The 21,873-nt window shown below is 39.0% G+C and overlaps 1 protein-coding gene across 8 annotated transcripts in view; it reads left to right on the forward strand.

Annotated features, from left to right (window-relative positions):
- The first annotated feature begins 1,302 nt into the window (after positions 1-1,302).
- Positions 1,303-21,873, forward strand: part of LOC123504515 (cardioacceleratory peptide receptor-like) — a 281,235-nt gene continuing 260,664 nt past the window's right edge. For 2 of the 8 annotated variants that reach the window (XM_045255091.1, XM_045255096.1), the window contains exon 1: positions 2,465-3,512. The gene's annotated coding sequence lies outside the window, so the exon portion shown is untranslated. Of the gene's footprint in view, positions 1,363-2,463; positions 3,513-21,873 lie in introns of those variants that run through there. The other 6 variants (XM_045255092.1, XM_045255095.1, XM_045255089.1 and 3 more) reach the window with 5 other exon arrangements.

Below are 21,873 nucleotides of genomic sequence, written 5' to 3' on the forward strand. Positions count from 1 at the left end.
TAAAAAAAAAAAAAGAAAGGAAAAAAAACGATCGATCTGACAGTTTCTACATCCCTATATCGAATTGAAATAAGCTAGATTGATAAGTTTCCATAAACCGACCATGTTTCAAGAGTTAATATTCCGCCTTGCTTCAATTTTCAAAGCGAATTGGTATACCTGCGTACGCTGACTGCTTGACCCTCCTCTGGCTTACTTTGGGTCCCGCGACTGGCTGTGTTTTGTCTACGGCAGTGCTTCTTGAACGTCCGCACCAGCCTATCAATATGGATGAATTAGATACTTGGCAGGGGTTCTTTCCTCTTGAGCGTGTGTGTGTGTGTGTGTGTGTGTGTGAATGGGAGAGTTGATAGGCACGGATGTATATGTAAGATGTGTTTTGACTCTCTCTCTCTCTCTCTCTCTCTCTCTCTCTCTCTCTCTCTCTCTCTCTCTCTCTCTCACCTTCCGCTAACCTTACCCACACCCTAGCACTGCCTTCCCCAAATCTTATATATATCATCAGCCATCACCTTCTCCAAAGAGGCTATTTGGTATTTCACACTTTTCCCCGAAGCTCTTCCCAAGCGGAGAAAAATACGTCTTTCACCAATGCCACGTGTGAGGGCGTCTGCCTTGCCATATTCCCGGTCTGGGCTGAGCTGAGGCGCCGCAGAGTGAAAATAACCAACCACCAGGAACTTCCCACGCGCGAATTCGTCTCTTCAGAACTTACTATAGTGTTTACTCAGCCGGTGAATGATGTGCTCGGTGTGTTTGTTATCCGGCGCAGCGTGGCTTGGCTCTACTCGGCTCGGTTCGATTCGGCGTTCCCCAGGTGCATTGTGGGTTGTGTCAGTGTGATTTATTTTGATTTATTTATTTAAATTTATTTTGTCCTAATGTTGACGGGACATCATAGCCATCAATCATGTTTTTTTGGGGAGACGGGAAGGTTGGATCCACTCTTACTTCCTTAAGTGTGTGTGTGTGTGTGTGTGTGTGTGTGTGTGTTCGATTGTCCGTTGTCGAACTAATTAATTATTTTTCTCAAGGGAATACACAAGTTTTAAGAGTCTGAGAACAACTTACTCGTAGATAAGGAAGAACGAGGCCGAGAGGGAGGGAAGGAGCGAGGGAGGGATGTGATGGATGGATGAAGGGAGGTGGGGAGAGAGAGAGGGAGTAGATGACAGAGGGCGGACTGGGAGGGGAGAGAGCGAGAGAGTGAGAGAAAGAGAAGGATGGTGGGCGGGAGGGAGGCGGGCCGGAGGGAGGAGAGGCGGGCTGGCTGGCTGGCTGGGCGGTTCATGGCTGGCTAGTGGTTCAGTCTGCGTGTAACTGTGGTGGGGTAAGGGTGTGCAGCCTCCTGCCGATACCACTGTCTGACTGACTTCTCTCGTCCGCTAGTACCGCACTTCACTGAGTCGCGCCTCTCTCTCACTCATCAGTCACACACACCGCACTCATTTCTCACTCTCCGGTTTACCCATCTTGACTTCTGTATTCTTTATCTCACTCATACTGTCATCCATTGTTTACTCATTTCTTCATTTATTTCGTGTTACTCATCTTGACTAACTTTTATTTTATTCTCCCTTCTCCACTCTTCTTGTGTTCTTTTTATTCATTTCTTCATTATCTAACTCATTATTACTTTTCTCTATCTCCATTTGTTGTTTCGATTCATCCATGTGGCTCATTACGTAACTACATTTTCTCTCACATTCACTTCCTTACCCATCATGTACTCACATCCCAATCATTGTGTTAACCTCATCGTTCCTTCATCGTGTTCAGGCGTTAATCACTTCCCATCAGTCTTACTCACTCCATCTCATTGTTATGTCCATTATAAGCGTACGTATACACTCATAGCCTTGTCCATTGTCTCCCTTCTCTCTCTCTGGTACACTCAATTCATCACCCATCACAGTCCCCAACTCACTTTCAACCCGCCTCTCTTCACTCTCCCTACCTCTCACTTTCCCTCTCCCTGACCCCCTCTCACCGCCCTTCCTGTCGTCACTCTCCCCTCTCCTCACTCCCACCTATTTATTCATTCCACCGTTATTCATTCCTCCTTCATTTTCTTGATATGTTTTTCCTCATAGTGTCCTTATATTTGTTTTGTGTTTTTTTCTTACGTTAAGCCTTGATTTATTCGCTTTCAGTCTCTCTCTCTCTCTCTCTCTCTCTCTCTCTCTCTCTCTCTCTCTCTCTCTCTCTCTCTCTCTCTCTCTCTCTCTCTCTCTCTCATTTTTTCCTTCACTCATTTTTCTGCTTCCTTGACCTTCTCGTTTTTCTCTTCTTTCTTTCCTTCCCTCCTTCCCTCCTTCCTTCTCTTTCCCTCTTTCCTTCTTTGCTTGCTCCTATTTTTTTCCTGTGACCTAATTTTCCTTTTCATTGCGTTTCTTTACATTACCCTCCTCTCCTCTCCTCTCCTTGTTTCTCTTTGCTCTTCTCTTGGCTTTCTTTCCCTTCGTTTTCTCCTCTGTGTATTTCCCGTCCCTTTCTCTTCTCTTCCCATTTTCCTTCTTTCCAGTATATTAAATTTCCATCACATAGAAATCATCGGCTTAGATATGTCAATTTTTTTTCCCCATGATAGTTACGTCATTAAAAAGTACACGAATTGAAAATAGATAGAGAGAAAGAGTAAGGCAGAGAAATACTTAATATAATGAGATGCGTGTGAAGAAGAGAAGACGCAGAGGAGAAAAAGAAATGTATACGTTATTGAAATCATTCTACTCTATTTAATCACTCACGGGAAATCTTTTTTTTCTTTATCATTTTTATCATTTATGTTATTTTTCTCGTTGTCTTCTCCCTCATCGACATTCTTCTTTTCGGAACGCTCAGAAAAGAGGCAGAAAAAAAAGAGATAAAAAAAGGAGAACAATAAAGCAGGAACCGATAAATCTGATAGAAAAGGACACACAGACAATAAATAATAGAGTTACGGAAAAAGGAGGAGGAGGAGGAGAAAGACGGCCAAAGATAGAGAAAGAAAGAGAAAGAGAGAGACAGAAAGAGAAAATAAAAAAAAAGAAAGTATGAATATATAGAAAACTGAAATACAAAACACAAACGATACAAAACGGAAAGCGGGACGAAACAAAAACAATAACTGACCACCAAAACACAACTCACGCCACACTCATCCACTACAAATCAAACACGAGTCACCGTCAGCCACAATGCAATGTAGTACCGACCACTCGCCATAGTCAAAGCACAGTGAAGCAGCGGATCATACACTCACACACACGCACACGGTCACACATACATTGCAAGTCAAATCAGCGATCCAGTCACTCCATCACACGAAGCCGCAAGTCGCAAGTTAGGACAGCACCGTGCAGTGTAAGGTACCAGTGAACAGTAGCGCATCCCGGCGGCGAGTCAGCGTGGTGGAGGTGGAGGAGGAGGAGGAGGAGGAGGATAGAGTGTAGAAGCGAGTCACAAAGGGAAAGACCCGCCCGATAAGTCACCGAAGCTATCAGGAGGAGAGCAGTTGGAAGGCCGCGGTAAGTGAGTGAGTGTGTGCGGGAGACTGTGAGAGAGAGAGAGAGAGAGAGAGAGAGAGAGAGAGAGAGAGAGAGAGAGAGAATGAAAGAATAGAGTTAATACAGTAAGAAAAAGACATTCAAAATAGCGTTCAGGCATGCAGTAGCTAATGTATTTAGTTCTTCATGTTATTCACTATTTCCCCCGACACACACAAGTAACAACAATTATTTACACACACATTTATATACTGCAATCAGTTTAATAGTGCCGTAGCTCAGATGAGATTAAATCAACTTCATATTCTTTTCTATAATTCCGTGTCCAGGCAAACCAATTTCACAGTGCTCTGAATATTAAGACAAAACGGCCGTAGTGGTAAAATGGATTAATACAAACACACCCATAACATCCCCACTGTCGCATAGTTACTTGTTCGCTTAGTGGTCGAGACCCATGCCCTTTAATTTAATGTACAAGACAGAGGAGGCACCGGAAAATAGGATAAAAATGGAAAAGGAAGGAAGCAGGGACATGGGGAAAAGGTAGTGGTGAGGAGGAAGGAGGAAGAAGAAGGAGTAGGAGGAGGAAGAGGAGGAGGAGGTACAGACAAGAAGTGGAGAGGGAATTGAATTAGTTGAATTGAGATATGTTGTTTAACCTCCTTGTAAAGTTGACTGGGAGAGAACTGCGTGTCCTCACCATGCAGGCGGGCAGGAAGCAAGGCGCGCAGGTCCATAGCCGAACTAACAAGGAGACTAAAGGACAGGACCGTGGACAGGACAGTATTCTTAAACACTTCGTCGCCCTACACTTAACAGGCTCTTGTGGAGTTTATCGGCGTTTTCCAGAGTGCTTTCATAATTTTGTTGATGGTTTAGTAAGAATTTTGCCTGCAGGATAAGACGATAGTTGAAGAAAATGAGGGTAAAATTGATCATATTCCTCGACATTTCGTCTCCTTACACTAATCAGGCTCTGGTGAAGGCTATCGGGGTCTTCAAGAGGTGTTTCATGATTCTGGTAATAGTTTAATAAGGAAATGAAAAGGGTACGGATTCTAAGTAAATTTCGTATGTTTCCACTTCACAGGCTATAGTGGAAGTTATCGCATCGGGGGTTCATTAAAACTTCTTTCATGATTTCAGTGAAAGAAAAAGAGAGACGTTTATTGAATGTTTTCCTCAGCTTTTCATCGTGGGAGTTATCATGGTCTTCACGAGTAATTTCATCATTCTAGTAATAGTTTGATAAGGGAATGACATTAGAACTCCGTCACCTCACTGCTTAACACGCTTCATTAAAAGTTATGTAGGGTCTCTAAGGGTGATTCATGATTCCGCTGATAGTTTAACAGGAATTTTACGTCATCGGTAACGTAAATGTATACGGAAACCTATCTGTTGATCTATATGGCCTTGGAAAACAGTCTCTCTACGCTATCACTGAGAAAATGTCCATGGAAATCTGCATAATCATTTATATGTCCTTAGCAATTTGTCTTGATGAGAGGACAAAGAATACGTACCGTGTCCCACATAGATAATCTTATTTACCGCAGCAACGTATGTACATATATATCTGATTAAGCTACATTGATCCTTGGGTCCGTCCTAGTTCTTAATCACATTATTCTAAATCTACAAAAGGAAAAAAAACTAAAGGTACACGAGCAAGGCGGGTCTTGATGAGAGGACAAAGAATGCGGGCCATGTCCTCGATAAATAATTCTGTTGACCATAGGAACGTAAATATGATGAAGGAACATAGATTTATGCCTCCGATGTCATTCTTAACCCCTTCAGTACCAGGATGCGTTTTCATATTCATTCTGCTTATTACTTGATGATTTTGTACAGCTTCATAAATTTATTTAGGGAATGAAATAGTGAAGACTCCTACTATTAATCTTCTGACCTCCATAGACCCTTGCTAATGTCAATAAAATCGTCTAATTATACGCAAAAACCATGGTAAAAATGCGTCTCGGTATTGAAGGGGTTAATCACAATATTCTTAATCTATGAAAGGAAAGAGGTACAGAATGTAATGAGACAATGGTCTAAGTAAAGCCAAGGCGCCAAGCATAACTTTCCGTAATGAACATGGAGAGCGTGGCGAGAGATACCAACCAACTCAGATCACCAGCTTCAATATTCCCAGACACACTGCATTCGTCGGTCTGCATAAAGCTTCGGCAGTGCAGGAAGTTCCCCGTCTCGTCCATATGATAGAGTTTACAGAGAGGATAAACTCGTTGCCTCACCACAGAAAGGTTCCCTCTAACCGTACCTTCCTTCCACTCCTCCCTCCTTCTCTCTCCTTCTCCCCACCGGCAGCTAGCAGTACTGTGAGTGAAGAGGGAATCAGCTCCTTATAGATGGCGCAGTTAATTCCGTGCCTCCATAACCGGCGCTGACAGTCGTTGTGCTTCCCTGACTTACTATTATTAGGGACCTCCGCTTGTGCCCCCGACGTGCTCCCTGCCTTTGGGATCTGTAAGGTCATCAGTAAGGGATTCTCAACCAACGCTGATACGCTCTTAACCCCTTCAGTATCATGACACGTTTTCATATTTATTCTGGTTACTAGTTGGTGATTTTATACAGCTTCAGAAACTTATGTGGGGATTAAGATAGTGAAGACCTCTGGCCATTAATATTCTGACCTCCATATCGTTTAATCATATCCAAAACTCATGGTAAAAATGCATCCCAGTACTGAAGGAGTAAAGTACCTACGCTTTTAAATCCACGAGTCTTTTTTTTCCTTCCTTATGGTCTAAAATAAGTGAAGGGTGTATTTTATTTTGATCCTCCCTAGGACTTGAATTACGTGAAAAAAAGAATATAAGGATATTTTCTAGAACTAAATTATCTTTCATTTTCATAACCCTTCCTTTTTCCTGTATGTATATTCTAGAAGGGGAAAATTAATGTTTTATATTTACTTTTCTTATTTATCTATATTTTCAAGTTACTGGTCTTCGCTGGTGTTCCTCAAACTTACAAACAGAAAGGGAAACTGAAAAGTGGTAGAGGAGAGAAAAGGCTATGAACATACAGAGAGAGAGAGAGAGAGAGAGAGAGAGAGAGAGAGAGAGAGAGAGTGACGAAGGACGAGGACTTCACTGCGTTTGATTTCCTTTCCGACTTACCGTTTGAACGAGAAATTCATCGAAATAGAGACGAAAAAGTTGTGAGGCTTGACTGTGTGTGTGTGTGTGTGTGTGTGTGTGTGTGTGGTGTTGGTGCTGTTGATACTGCTGTACTTTTTTTTTTTTTTTTTTTGGCTGAATGGGCAGAGAGAGAGAGAGAGAGAGAGAGAGAGAGAGAGAGAGAGACGTTGGGCATTTACCTTTCGTTTTTACCCGTGTTTGTGGCGTTTATTGGATAACACCTGAGTGGGAGAAGAGTCACGCAAAGAGCTCATCAGGGCGTCAACAGAAAACATCCACACACACACACACACACACACACACACACACACACACACACACACACACACACACACACACACACACACACACACACACGTATTTTCTTTTCCTACTTACAAATTTCCGGATATTTCTGTAGCATATATTTGCAATTGGTATTGATTCGTGAAGTGACTGATTGGTTAGTTCATTGACTGGCTTCAGGCGCCGACACAAGACAGTCATATGGCCCCGAGCTCCAGTGAGAGAGTCATTGTTAATTCACTTGACTGCGATGGATGTAGATAGATAGATAGATTGATTGATTCATGTATATTGGGCAGTGCATCCTGACACAGTGGAGCCGGAGTAGTGAAAATGATAATAATAAAAATAACTACTACTGCTACTGATACGGCTGCTGATGCTGTTGCTGTTACTGCTACATCTACTATTATTACCACTACCACTACTGATGATGATGATAGCAGTGATAGTAATGATAGTAATAGTGATAATAACGGTAATAATGATCATAGTAATATAAAAACAATAATAATAATAATAATAATAATAATAATAATAATAATAATGAAAATAATAACAATAATAAAAAGTAATAATAATGAGAACAACAATAATGACAACAATAGTACCAACAATGACAACAACAACAACAACAACAATAACAACAAAAATAAATAAAAATATAAATAAACAACATAACAAAGAGACAAAAGCCAATACAAATTATAACTTAACTTGCACAATAGACACAGTGGACGCCAAAGCTAATTCAAATAAGGCGAGGCAGAGTAAACATTAGGTGCCTCTCCAGTGATGAGCAAAGGTGTAATTACTTAGATAGAAGAGAGCGGTTTTATAAATTACGGGAGGTGTTCTTACAGCTGCCTGTCAATGTAATGAAATAAATACAATCATTATGACGAGAGAGAGAGAGAGAGAGAGAGATGTGGGGGGATGAGGTGGATGAGATAGTGCGGAAGTAAAAGGAAATGAGAGAAGGACAGAGTGAAAATAAGAAACAAACACGCGAGTAAGACAGTGTAATAAAATGAAGAAATAATAAAACAAGGCGTAAAACAAGAAAAATATCCTTAAATTAGATTACATATGCTTTTCACCAGATAAATAAACATATACATACACGAACAGATGAATAAATAAACTGCTAAATGGCGTTCTCCTCCCCCACCCCCAAAAAAAAAAAAAAGAGGAATGGAGTAAGAGAAACAAGGGAGAAATCTGCACCGTATTTATGTTTTGCATTATTGGCTCCCTGCTCTGATGTATTGAATCACATGAACTGTTTCGAAAGAGTATTGGTGCACCCTCGATACCAACCAGCAGTTTTTTTTTTTTTATAATCTCCCCAGTAATTATATTTTTCGAGAAGCGGTATATTGGACATTAATATTATGATTATTATTATTATTTTCAGTTTGTGAGCACCAGGCAAAACTCCTTAATGTGTGAAAATAAAAGAAAAATGCTTTCATGTTTGTGTTATATCACTTGTAGATACTCGTACATAACACACACACACACACACACACACACACACACACACACACACACACACACACACACACACACCATAAACAACTAAGTTAAGGTTCTAATCTTAAGCTTCCCCCCAATCCCCATACGTATATTTTCATTATGTATGTACTGCAATTCCTAATAAACCGTATATTATTATTATTTTATTATTATTACACACACACACACACACACACACACACACACACACACACACACACACACACACACACACACACACACACACACACACACACACACACACACACACACACACACACACACACACACACCTGCTTTAACCACCTGCGCACACACTTCCGGGCGTAGTTATTAGAACACCTGGCATCAGGTGTTGAAGGGGGCAGGCTGCTCCATCAAGCTACCAAAGTGAAGTGTCCGCTAGGTATACATTCCCAATTGCATGAGCGTCCCTGCGTGGGAAGTGTCGAAGCTAGAGCGTGGGTGTCCTTGAGGCAGTGAACGTTGGTGTGTGCTGTGAGCATGAACATGGAGCGGGGCGTATAATGAGGCGACTGGGATAACTTGAGTGATGATATGAGGATGTTATGTCAAAGTGTAAGCACTGAAATAGTATAATCTTTATTTTATACTAGATATTATTAGAAGGGTAGAAAAAAACACTTTGTACTCACTGGAATGTTAAGATGAATATTATCTGTATTAGGGAGAGTCATTACGTCATGCGAGAATGATTAATGAAACTAATTCCTAGGCAGCACAATTATTAAAAAAATATAATTATCTTGCACTAAAATTATTAAAAAAAAGTGTTATTGCCTTGCACAAAAAAAAAAAAAAATGGATCACGTTATAATTCACAACATAATTATGAGAGAAATCCAATCGAATCAAATGAAAAAATGTATTGTTATTTGGAGTATTATTTATTACTGAAAACTGAAGAAAGAATTTTACATTGTAACACGTACACCGATAGATGTATATAAAGATATGGACAGCCAGACAGACACTCAGACAGACACACGGAGAAAGAGCTACGCAATACAATATCAGACCAGATGAAAGCTTTAAGAAATTTAGAAATCACACAACAACAACAACAACAACAACAACAACAATAACAGCAACAGCCCCATCCCGAACGCAATCACCAACATCAACAATTTCACTGCACATTTACTTCACTTTGTCTTGACTCATACCAAGCCCCACAAAGCGTCACCAATTGCCGAGTGTGGGATCTTTGGAGCGAGACCGTCCCGCTCCACTCCTCAGCCCAGCGGGACGCCACCTGTGTGACCGTCATGACTCTGGTTTCTCTCTCTAGTGAACTGAGGGAAGATCGCTGGACGCTTCAATCTACACCTCGCTCTGTCGCTTTGTCATTACCTGCACCTCTTCTGATAGCTTTACTCGGGTTGACGTGGTAGTGAAGGGAAGTGAATAGTCAATCTTGTGCATTGAGAGGTTTCTGAATGTTTTGAATACCATGCCATAAATTTTTTTCCACCTCTTCTGAAAAGTTTGTTCGTAATATAAGTGTTGTATTGAAGGAAGCATGTAAGGTTCTCTAGTGTATTGAAGGAAAGAGCGGTGTGTGTCTCATTTAATAGCTCGCCATAATATTTTTTACTCCTGGTTAAAAAAAAAAAGGTTCTCTGTGATTTAAATGTTGTACTAAGGATCGGTGAATCAGTGTGAGGGAAGAGGTAGTGTAAGTACTTCGCCTGAATCAAAACTGCGCTATCAAAGTAAGAAAAGAACGCTTCTTTCAAAATCCAGCGCCGTAACATCTTCATTCTGTATTTCCAACTTCCTATTACTTTTAAAAAGGGAAGTTTCAAGACATTTATCTTTTCTTTTTGGGTAACTCTATGACCTGCAAGGGGACTGGCAATTAAATGGGACTTTTTAAATCTTTATATTGCCCTCGGCCAGCCTTCCTCTCATACATAAATAAAGCTTCGCCTTTCTTGATAAGCTTATATGCGTTGAGGAACATATATAGAAAAGTGGTGAATCAATCATTATAGAGGACCAGTGGGCTTACAGATGGCACGTAAATGTACAGAAATAATGAGAGCAGATCACTTAATACTCAACCATAACTCAACTTATTTGCCTTCTAATAACTGTCCCTCTACTTGAAAACACCGTACAGACGATCGCCAGACAGCGTAGGATAGGAGAGCGTCCAGGATTGACACATACTTACCTAACATCCGCGTCAATACGTCTCTGTTATTTGTGTTGGGAAAAGCTTGAGCAGTCGAGTGTAGCAGCGCTGCGTGTTATGCGTTATCACCGGGCTGTGTGAGGCGAGGCAAGACGTCCCAGCCAGCCATGCGCAGACCACACTCCCACACCGCTAACTTAGCCGCTGTCTGATGGAAGCACGAGTAGGAATGACAGATGGGATGTAAGCAGTTCACTCATACACTCGTTCGTTTACTCCCTTTCTGCCTTCCTTCCTGCGTTCATGAGTGAGAGAATAAGGTATTTTAACAAGTAAGATGTATATTATTCTCTCATTCGTTCCTCTATTCCCTTCCTCCCTTCCTTCATCCATCAGTGAGAGAATAAGGTATTTTAACAGGTAGGATGTAAATCGTTCACTCCTTCATTCTTGCCTTCCCTCCTTTGTTTATCGGTAAGGAAATTATGTGTTTTGACCGACGGGACGTAAATTGTTCAGTCATCCATTACTACCAGCCATTCCTCCCTCCTTCCTTTGCTCATCGTCGAGGGAGTGATGTATTTTGACAAGCAGGGATCTAAGCTGTTCACTCATTCATCCGTTGCTTCACTCCTTCCTTTATTCACTGATGAGGGAATGATGTATTTATTGAGGGAGCTACATTCGCGTTACTCGCTTCATCATCACCCGCCTATCAGCTCTTCGGCGCGCCAGGGGCAACAAATCAGGCGTGACGTATTGATGTGTTCAGAAGCGATTATTGGTGAATCTCGTTCATTCAAACTGACGTGGCCTCTCGCTTATCACTGTTGCTCTATTGGTCGGCGTGAATGTACCTGGTGGCAGCTGAGCGCGAAGAAAAATATCCCTCCCATTCATGGATTCTCTCTCTCTCTCTCTCTCTCTCTCTCTCTCTCTCTCTCTCTCTCTCTACGTTATCACCTTCCTTTTATCAGGTAAAGGTGTGTTTCTGTGTATGAGCTTGGCGCCACACGCACATCACACCGCACAAAGTATAGTCGGGACTGACGCACGCTCACCACCCACACCTGCCGCCCTCGTGTTAATTAAGAGCGCCTCACCTGACGGATATGCGTACCTACACTTCCATTACCTTGCGGTGTTTATTTTGTTGTTACCTCGTGTTTGACGCTTCGGCGACTGTCCTCAGGCGCGGAGAGTCATGAGGCAAGTGGGAGGGTGCGCTGGGTCGTTGTTGGGGAGTCGTTATGAGAGCAGTGCAGTCCTGAATGAGTTGTATGACTGAGATGCAGCCAGACGAAACTTTAGATCTCTCTCTCTCTCTCTCTCTCTCTCTCTCTCTCTCTCTCTCTCTCTCTCTCTCTCTCTCTCTGTTTAACCCGCTCATGAAGTCAAAACTTAATTGGATTAGTAACATTAAGACGCCCTTCCCTCCTATAATGACTATAGTCTTTAGTTCTAAAATGAGAATTTCGGTAATCTTCAATTGATCGGTGTTTTTATTCACCAATTGACTGCTGATGACAATGTGACACTTCCGATTTTAGTAAACCAAGGAGAACTTACTGAGGTACATCAAGATTTTTAAGCACAAACATTGAAAGATTTAAACTATACGATCACTCCTTTTCGTGATTGGAACGTTATTATTATTTTTTTTATGATATTTTCTGGTTGTGGTTACGCGAGACAATTCTGTGAAAGTGAAGAGAGGCCATAGCAATCAGAGTGAAAAGATTATCGTGTTTTTGGCGTTGCATATGTGTGTGTGTGTGTGTGTGTGTGTGTGTGTGTGTGTGTGTGTGTGTGTGTGTGGGAGAGACACAGGTATCAGACATCTGCGAGTGTGGCCAGTCAAGTTCTGCCCTCCCAGCACGTGCAGGGCCATGGAATAAGTTTTGATCTAATCATAGGAAATGTGTGTTGATAACTGCACTGGTGGAGAAGATGTGTGTGTGTGTGTGTGTGTGTGTGTGTGTGTGTGTGTGTGTGTGTGTGTGCGTGTGTGGGTGCCATATCTCGTCCCTTAGCTGGGACATATGTCTGGTGTATAGATAGCTATGTATAGATCGTTAATGGAGACTGTAACGTCCATCATGTGTGTATTGGCAGGGCAAAGAATGAACGCTTTTGACTGCCATGTGTCTCCTCACGTTCTTTGACTGCCATTTATTACTGTTCGCTCTGAGACATCTTTGTTCCCTCTACAGACACATCTAATCTTTAAACTGTGAAGAAATTGCAAAATGTATTAATCTATATCGCTAACTTTCTCGAAAATAATGGTAAAGATTTGATGCATTATTTCTGATCCTGCTAATTGTTTGCTGTCACAGTGAAAAAAAAATTTCCAATAATATGATACGGTGTTTTTGTATGATTTTGAAAGACACCAATAAAAGCATGTAGAGTGGTGGAATAGTTTAGTGTTATTTCGGCGAATTGTACTGTTACCCAAATGCTGTCTTTTTTCTGGCAACTAAATAATGAAAAGGAGTTAGTTCTTATCTCGCAAAGGAATTGTAGGAAGCATGAGAACAAGGAAGCAATAAAAAATACCAAAAAAATGCTATAAAGCGTGAGCCTCTGCCTTGAACATTTTAATCTATTTCCACCAATCATCTTTGTACATACATATATCTAACTTTCTAACTCTCCTTAATGACTGGACACCAACAGCTTGCGTCTACCACATTGATTTACCACTCCTTTCTTTATTCTATTTATTTATTTATTTTCTTTTTTTGCCAACTTAACCCCTGGAGTACCATGACACGTTTCCATATATATTTTGCTTACTATTTGGTGATTTTATACAGCCTCAGACTCTTATGTGCGGGATTAAAATAGTGAAGAATCTAGCCATTAACCTGCTGACCTGCATAGACCTTTCTTAATGTCAATAAAATGGTCTAATCGTTCAGAAATTTCAAGGTAAAAATGTGTCCCAGTACTGACGGGGATTAATTCTATCCGTTGAAAAAAAAAAAAAAATATATGACCAATCTTGAACCAGCAACACCTTGATTCATACAGCAAACCAAAGGAAATGTACAAATAGGAAATGCCACTGACGTTAGAAATCAAGATATCTAACTTTTACTTCCCCTGTTCTTCCTCTCGCTTGGCCTTTCCCTGCCCCGAGCGGCCGTGTATGTGTGCGCGGGTAGTGTGTGCACGTATGTAGGTCTGCACATCGCCTTGGCCTTCCATCCTCGCTCCTCACCAGACGCCCTTCAATACGTCAGAGGCAGCCGGAAACCAAGGATTGGAGCTTATGGCGGAGTGACCAAGGAAAGAGACAGGCATGGCGACTGACTAACGGTGGTGGTGGTGGTGGTGGTGGTGGTGGTGCATCCTGGCGCTCTCACAACACTCCCTTTCTAGTCTCTCTCTCTCTCTCTCTCTCTCTCTCTCTCTCTCTCTCTCTCTCTCTCTCTCTCTCTCTCTCTCTGCTATTTTATCAGGGCTTTTTCACTTTTTCCGTAATCCTCGACGCGATTAATTTTTGTCTTTCGATGTTCTATATTAATTTTTACATTTTCTCACACTTTTTTTTCATATTTCTTGTTTTTTAGGTTTACAGCGCCGGTTTTTCATATTTAAGCATTTCTTTTCTTATATTTTTATCATTCGCATCGGGGTTTTTTTCTGTAATACTTTTATGGGACTTTTTTTTATTTAATTTCTTTCATCAGTCCTCCCTTCCTTCCCACCCTACCCGCGTATTATTATATTTTTCATTTTCCTTTTTTTTCCTAGCACCATCTCATGTTTACTCCTATTTTTGACCTTGTTTTTTTTTTTTTATTCCAGCTATACTCCGGTTCGTCATTAGTTAAAAATCCATATCTCGTACCTCATTTCTTCACTTCTTAACGACCTCCTTTATTTTTCACCTATTTGTGTCTTATTTTCTGTCTCCTCCTTTGAATCTGTCTTTTCACGACCACTACAGAGAATCATTATGTCCCATTTTCTCACGATTTCTTTTCTTCTTTTTTCCTTCAGCATCTTTTATGGCTTCTAATCTACTACGTGATTCCTCGAACGCATCATTAAGTCTCATTTATTTTTTTTCCTCTCTCTGCTAATAACACATCATGGACTTTTCGATCTTTCATCATTAAAAACGAGCGCTAGCATAAGTTACTGCATGCGTTATTAAGTAAGTTAGTTCACTCTCCCTTTCACTCGTCTCCAGTTCACTTGCAGCAGTCTTACTTACTTTTTCATAAACACCTGTGAGGCTTTTCCTTATTAGTGAGACAGGTGTGCAGCGTGAAGGTAGTGAAGGCAGTGAAGATGGCAAGCGAGGGTGGCTGGGTGCATGAAGGAAATTGGCTCATTATGTCTAGGAAGAAGTGAAGGAAGGAGAGTGGGGATGAAGAGAGGGTTAGTTAGGTTGGAATGTAATTTTGTGGACTCTAAAAGAAATAGTGTAAGGGAATATTAAAAGTGACGAGTAATATTGTAATCAGTAAGAGAAAAGAGAGAAAAGTGAGGAATAAAAATATACATGAGGAATTTGAAGGATTTTTCTGTTATGTTATAGCCTTTAGCACCTGAAGAATACTTGAAGAGTATATGTGGAAAGCGCTGCTCAGTTTCCGCCCATTAGTGGCGCAGGCAATTTTATTTATAGTGGTACCCATATTAGGGCCCATATCACCATCCCAAGCGCATCTTTGGTGTAACCACCTAGAACCTGGATATCATGGTGACATGTATCTAACTGTAAACCACTCCACAAATGGCAAAGTATCAAGGCGATTCGTGGTGGGATTGAACCTACGAGTGGACATCTGCCTGATCCCACGTTCACCACCTTACCTTATATATATATATATATATATATATATATATATATATATATATATATATATATATATATATATATATATATATATATATATATATATATAGAGAGAGAGAGAGAGAGAGAGAGAGAGAGAGAGAGAGAGAGAGAGAGAGAGAGAGAGAGAGAGAGAGAGAGAGAGAGAGAGAGAGAGAGAGAGAGAGAGAGAGAGAGAGAGAGTGGCTAAAAATAGGTACAGAGAATAAGAGAAAACATGGAAAATCTGAAAACTAAGAAAAAATAAAATCAAAGAAAGAAAACATTTGGAAAAATATAATCAAGAAAGGAGTTAAAAATACAGAGAAGAGAAAAATATGGAAAATATAAAAAAAAAATAGAAAAAAAAGAGTAGAAGGAAGATAAAAAAAACCTTGAAACAAAAAAAATGTAAAAGATAAAAAGAAAGACTTAGGAAGATGGAAAATACAGGAAAAACTAGAAAGATAAAATAGAAATAAAAAAAACAGAATAGAAAAAAATATATAATAAAAGGTAATCAAATAGAAAAAATAATAAAAAATGTAGGAAAACAAGAAACAATGATGAAAACAAAACAATATTGAAATGATCACAATAAAGTAGAAAAAAAGCAAAAATAAGACAAAAATATAAAACAACAAGAAATTAATAGCAAAAGAGTATTAAAATAAGAGATAAAGAGATAAGGAGTACATATGGAGTGCAGAGAATGCTTAACCTCTTCAGTACTGGGAGGCATTTTTACCACGAATTTTGTGTATGATTAGACAATTTCAGTTACATTAAGAAGGGTGTATGGAGGTCAGAAGATTAATGGCCAGAGTCTTTACTATTTCAATTCCCACATAAGTTTCTGAAGATGTATAAAATCACCAAATATTAAGCAGAATAAATATCAAAACGTGTCATAGTAATGAAGAGCTTAACTCCTTCAATACCGGTACATATTTTTACCTTGAGATTTGTGTACGATTAGACCATTTTATTTACATTAAGAGAGGTGTATGGAGGTCAGAAGATTAATGTTCAGGTTCTTCACTATTTTAATTCCCACATAAGTTTCTGAAGATGTATAAAATCATAAATATTAAGCTGAATAAATATCAAAACATGTTATACTAGTGAAGGCATTAAGATGCACCTAACCAACAAGATAAACAGAGGAACACTTAACAGAAGCTTTATGTTGGCAGTGAAAGGAGACTTGCTTTTATTAGATATGACTGAGAACGACAAGGAAACAAGTAAGGGTTGAAGAAGATAGATTCACTGTGGCTATCCCTAACTGGAGCTGCAAAAGAAAGAAATGGACACGAGATGATGGGACAGGAAAATGAAAATATATACATCACAAACATATAATGAATTGGATAGTAAGAGAACGTGATGTAGGAGATATTAGATTTAGATGTAGGATATTGAAGAGATAGTATGAGATTGAAAGAATTGGATATGTCAAAGAAAAAAAAAGATAGACTAGAGACTATGGGATAAAAAATGATGTAAGGGGGAAATAAGTGATTAATTGAAGAGTAAGAGAAAGTAATGTAGGAGATATTAGTGATAGGTTATTGAAAAGAAACGATGAGATGGAAAGAACTGTGATTGTTAAATGAGAAAATGGAAAAGATAAAAGAGACGATATGCTAGAAAGATGTAAGGGGCAACTGATTGATAAATTGAATAGAAAGAGAAATTGATGTAGGAAATATTAGTGATAGGGTACTGAAAAGGTATGGTGAGATAGAAAGAAGTGAAAAAAAAAGAAAATGGTCAAGGTACAAGAGACGATAGGCCAGAAAAATATAAATAGCAAATAATTGGTAAGTTGAATAGTAAGAGAAGTGATTATAGAAAGTATTAGAGATAAGATAAAGAAAAGATGGGGAAGAAATGGAAAGAAAAGATGATTAGAAATGAAACTGTCAACTAAAGGAAGAGAAAAAACAGGAAGAATATAAACAAACTAAAGAGAAAAGAAGAGATAGATTATTTAGTAAGAGAAAAAAAATAAGTATGGAAGGAAAATATCTTAATAAAGAAGATAAAATGAAGGAAACTAAAAGAAATATAAGCATGGTATTAATAAAAGGATATAAACAGCATACTGGGATAAAGACGGAGGAAAGGATAACAAGCAAAATACCTTAGTAAAGTAAAGAAAAATTAAGAAAATTTAAATGAATATAATACCGAAAGGAGAAGGATGAAACAGGACAGGAAGAAAATGACAGTCTAGAAAAGAGACAAAGAAAAAAGAGTTGCTTTCTCGGTTACATTAATTACTGAGCTTTCCTCTTTTTTTCTATTTATACCATGTGGGCTTTTCACGGGAATTTATGGGCTAAAGAGGATACTTTTTGGGGTACCTCCTATCCTAGCCCACCCGCTAGGAAACCCTTGCCCTGAGTAAAAGAAGCCCTATAGAAAAATTAATTGCATATAACTTACGAAAAAAAAAGGAAAAAAAAAATGAGGTATAATTTTTTCTACTTCACTCGGACCGTGCACAGGATTCGAACCCATGCGCTTAGAATCCCGTCAGACCACAAAGCGCGCATGGAAAAGTTTCATGTAAAGTCTTAGAAGAGATGAAGAAAAAGAAAGGAGTAATATTCATGGTCTTCTTTCGTCTCTTTGTTTTCTTCCTTCCTTCTTTTCATTCTTTTCTTCTCTTCCTTCTCATATTCTTTATTCTTTGATCAATTTTTCTTTAATTCGTTACCACCATCTCTCTCTCTCTCTCTCTCTCTCTCTCTCTCTCTCTCTCTCTCTCTCTCTCTCTCTCTCTCTCTCTCTCTCTCTCTCTCCTTTTAGTGATGACCAACAACTGGAAACGTTTTTTTGGTGACACTTGTTGGGGAAATAATTAACGAGAGCTGTCATAAAGGCGTATCTCTCTCTCTCTCTCTCTCTCTCTCTCTCTCTCTCTCTCTCTCTCTCTCTCTCTCTCTCTCTCTCTCTCTCTCTCTCTCTCTGTTCTCAGCGGTTATTTGGATCAAGGGCACCACATACAAATATAAAGAGAATTTCTCCTCTTCCTTTCTCCTCCACTGTCTATACTTTCCTCCTTCTCCTCCTCCTCCTCCTCCTACTCCTCCTCTCTTTCCAGCTGCGTTTCTCTCCCCCTCCTCCTTCCCTCGCGTGGGTGCAAAGAATACAAAGGATAAAGAGATGCATTGTTACGCGTGGAGAGAGACATGAAAGCAGCACTTACTGAGCATCTAGATGGAATCAGGACACCCTATATAGCGCCCTTCTCCTTGCCCACGTACTCACCACCGGCTCGTGCGTCTGTGGTTCACATCCTCAAGCGTCTCTGCTAAGTCTATCTGCGCTATACTGCCTCGTTTAAGATGTATCAGTAGGTTATGAGTGTCTGCTTCTCGACTGTATAGATCCGGCTGGTTGTGCTCGTTGTTCGCTATCCTAAGGTAATATTATTGTTGTGTTTACTTATCTATTGGTTCTTTAAGTGTAGGTGTTGTTTCCTCGACTGTATTGATACGGCTTATGGTGCTGTCTGTTACTCGAGCCTACTTTTCGTGAGGTTTCAATGTTTTTTTTTTTTTTTATTATCATTTTGGTATAAGGTGATTTTAGGTGTTTTCAGTAAATACAACAATTCTAACTACTAGAAGTTTATGCATTTTTATTAACCCCTTCAGTAGCTTGACGCGTTTCCACATTCATTCTGCTTACTATGTTGTCATTTTATACAGCTTCAGAAACTTACATAAGGATTAGAATAATGAAGACTCTGGTCATTAATCTTCTGACCTCCATAGATTTTCCTACTGCAAATAAAATGGTCGAATCATGTCCAAAACTCAGTACTGAAGAGGTTAATATGTTTATACTATTCATGAAGTTCAGTTAGGTTTTTCTTATTATTATTCTGGTATAAGGTGATTTTAAGAGTATCTTTGAAATATACAATAATTCAAACCACTAAAAGTATTTATATAGATTTTTTTTTATAAGTACACACAAGTAAGAAGGGCGTATTTTTTAATGTATAGCTAGTAGAATGTTTGGATGTGGCAGTAGAATAAGAAAATACGAGTATATCCAAGAGTGGTTATTGCTTAAGGAAAGGTGTTCTAACTACCGGGGAAAGAGTTAAGAAAGATACTGTCATACTTTTTTGTTGGTTCTTAAATACAGTTTCTCGGAGATTCAGATGATTTTCCTTTTTCAGTGGGTGGGATGAAAAACGATTCAAAGGTTCTTTCACAATTTTAGTTACCTAAGATTCTGTACCACTCTGGAGAAAGGCTCTTTAACCTCTTCAGTATCATGATGTGTTTACATGTTTATTCTGCTTACTGTTTGACGATTTTATATAGCTTCGGAAAGTTATGTGGGGATTAAAATAGTGAAGACTCTGGCCATTAATATTATGACCTCCATAGACTCTTCCGAATGTAAATAAAACTGTCTAATCGCATCCAAAACTGAAGGTAAAAATGCATCCCAGTACTGAAGAGGTTAAGAACTTCTGACGATTCATCCTTGTTACCTTTCAAAGAAGTGCTTGTGAGGAAATAATGCCTTTAACCCTTCAGTACTGGAATACATTTTTATTTTGAGAACTGTTTACGATTAGATCATTTTATATACATTACAAAAGTTTATAGAGGTGCGAAGATTAATGGCCACAGTCTTCACTATTTTCAATCCCACATGAGTTCCTGAAGCTGCAAAAAAATCACCAAATAGTAAGCAGAATGAATATGGAAACGCGTCATGGTACTGAAGGGTTAACAGTCTACTGAAGGGTTAACAGTCTATTTCCTTATTTCTTATTAGTTCTTGTTTTCATCTATAGCGCAGAACTATTACACGTATTTTTTCTTCTTTCTTTTTCATTCCTCTTCGTTGTCGTCGTTTTTATTTTCGTTGTTTTCTTGTATTTCTTCATTTTCTTTTCTTCTTCATTTTTAGCTTCATTTTCATTCTTCATCTTCATATTTTTTCGTCTTAATCAATGCCTTTCTCTCTCACTCTCTTCTTGATTTACACGACTGATCATTATCATCGTTTTGTTTCGTTTTAGTAATTTATTCTCTGTTATGTTTCTTCTTCTTCACTCTAGACCTCAACACCGCTTGTTTCATTATTTTTATTTAATTTTTGTATCCATATTATCGTCTAAGAGAGAGAGAGAGAGAGAGATAAATGAAGATGAAAATAAAGTAAAACAATACTAAAAGAAATCACAACAAAATGATAAATGTAAAAAAAAAAGATAAAAAGATTTGTAGGCAAGAAAATAAGATGAAATGGAGAAATTCATCGTGAAATTATACATTAAGAAAAAGAAAAAAAGAAAAGAGAAAAAAAGAAATACTTAATGGAGAATTATATGACACACACACACACAGAGAGAGAGAGAGAGAGAGAGAGAGAGAGAGAGAGAGAGAGAGAGAGAGAGAGAGAGAGAATAAAAGAGAAGAAGCTCAAGGCGTTAATTCTTTATTTACTCTTCACTTGTCTTGTATTTCTGCTTTTGTTTTCTTTGATACGGATATTTGCAGCAGGTGGCACAGAGAGAGAGAGAGAGAGAGAGAGAGAGAGAGAGAGAGAGAGAGAGAGAGACGGAGAGACTCGTTCAAAATCATGTAAATTTCCATGTTTTCTTCTCTTTTTTTTATTGTTTGCTTATTTATTTATTTTATTTTTGCAAGCTCCACTGTACATTTAAACAATTTCGTTTCTCTATTCATTTCCATTTTTATGTCTGTCGTTTGTTTTGTTTCCGCTTTTTCCCTCTCTCTTTTTTCAGGTTGGTTAATTTTGCTGTGTAGTTGTAGTGTTTGTGTGTGTGTGTGTGTGTGTGTGTGTGTGTGTGTGTGTGTGTGTGTGTGTGTGTCTTGCTATTTTTATTATGTATATATTTACGTTTTCATTCTTTACGAGACGTCTAAAGTTTCTCATTTTTCTTCTTTTTTTTTTTTTGTATTCCTGGTCTTTGTCTTCGTTTTTGTTGTTTTTGTTGTTTTTTGTTGATTTTGTTGTTGTATTTCTTATTTTCTTTTCTTCTTCATTTTAAGCTTCATCTTTATCTTTTTCTTCATCTTCTTCTTCTTCTTTTTCTTCTTCTTCTTCTTCTTCTTCTTCTTCTTCTTCTTCTTCTTCATCTTCTCCTTCTCTTTCTTCTCTCTTTATCTTTTTTCATTCTTCATGCCCCTTCTTCTTCTCCCTCCTCTTCATTTCTGTATCTTTCCTTCCTTCCCTAACACCACCCCTTCCCTCCTTCTCCCCTTCACCTCCCATATTCCCATCACCACCATACACCCACTCACTGTTTCCTTAAAACACCCCAAAACACACCAGAACACACAAAATACCCCAGGACATGCCTTAAACACCTGAAAACACTGCAAAACATCAGAA

The sequence above is a fragment of the Portunus trituberculatus genome, chromosome 16, assembly GCF_017591435.1.
Source record: "Portunus trituberculatus isolate SZX2019 chromosome 16, ASM1759143v1, whole genome shotgun sequence".
Taxonomy (NCBI): Eukaryota; Metazoa; Arthropoda; class Malacostraca; order Decapoda; family Portunidae; genus Portunus; species Portunus trituberculatus.